Source organism: Malurus melanocephalus, unplaced genomic scaffold, assembly GCF_030028575.1.
Source record: "Malurus melanocephalus ecotype Western Australia unplaced genomic scaffold, MMel_1.1 scaffold_777, whole genome shotgun sequence".
In the NCBI taxonomy this organism is placed as follows: Eukaryota; Metazoa; Chordata; class Aves; order Passeriformes; family Maluridae; genus Malurus; species Malurus melanocephalus.
Window position 1 is genome coordinate 212875 of NW_026624009.1, and position 1541 is coordinate 214415.

The window sequence follows — 1541 nt, forward strand, 5'->3', positions numbered from 1 at the left end:
GTTGGCTTTTCCAGTCTGGAATAAAGTGACCCGACCTGCAGTTTGGGACTAATAAAGCAGATGTTCTCCTCTGTCAACAGCCATTTATTTCCATGTTCAGGAAATTAACTGCACTAATTGCTCGTTTGACCCACCACCTTGGCCTGTCAGTCACTGGTGGAGTTTTTGTAATGTCATTATACCACAGGGTAGAAACAAAGTGAATACTGAGCATGTCTAAAGAAAATGAGCTTAAAAAAAGTGAAGAAAACACAGAGAATTATAAGTTCAAACCAACAAAAGAGAAAAAAAAAAAGCCCATCTTGTCTCATACATTTAATGTTAACAATGACTAGGGAGGGAAAGTCTACACTTTAAACAACAGTGGTTAAATTACATCATGGTACAAATCAAATATTATGCAGTCAGAAAAAATGAGAAGCTGCACAATTGTGCSTGAGATGAGGTAGCAGGCTGTGCAAATGTCAAAACTTAAATTAGCAAAAATCACGTAAAAATGTTATCTCCCTTATTTACGGCTCGGTGTCTGTGAAATTGTGCTGAACAAAACAAACATCACCTTTGAATCAACAATATTCTCCTCCACTTACATTTTGTGCCTCTTGAGAGGATGTTGGTGATGAAATATTGAAATATAATTTGTGATACATTCCAGCAGGTTTGATGAGCTAAATTTGATTGTGAAGGTTCTGTCATGAGTAAGGAAAGCTGATATGGGTGAGTTTTGTTTCAACACAGCTGATAAAAAGATTTGTCACTATTGAAATAAAACATAGCTTTTTACTCAACAGAGGTTTAAGAATTTAACCTGAGAGATATTGTGAGTGGGAGAGTGAAATAAACACCAGAAATGAAATATATGATTTACAGTAATTCTTGCAGGACCGTGCTCTCAGCTGATGGCTTTCCATGGTGATTGGCAAGATGCTGTTTGTGTAACAAACTGTGTAATTTGACATATTTCTGAAAGTTAAAAGARCATTCCAAGAGCAACTCAGTAATTAAAAAAAATAACGAATTCAAAGGTAAAATTATTGTCTTGTTTTATTAAGACATTCTGCAAGGATTCCAGTAAGAYTCAGTGTCAAATAAAACCAGTCATTCATGTTTGTCTTTCCCATGTCTGGATAACTTTGCACYTTTCATTACGTGGCTACTCAAGTGTAAAAGTGTAGCTGAAGTGTAAAAGTGTGTCTGAAGACTRCACATAAAACTTTGATATCTGATTTATCATCAAAGGGTACTAAATCTCTGGGATTTATTTTTTATTATTATGATTTTTCTGCATATCTTTACTTTCTTCAGAACATTTTGAAGTCAAATAAGTCCTTGACTGAATTTCCCACCCTCTCYTTGGGAACAATGGTTGGTTAAGAATAAAAAAAATTTAAAAAAAAAGCCTGACAAAGAGAATAAAATCAAAGCAAACTCAATGCAAACTCAAAACTAGAATTTTAATTAAGATCCCTCCCCAATTCTCCAAACTCAGGAAAAGTTACACAGCAAAATGGTGTTATATTTACTCTAGAATAAAAAATTAA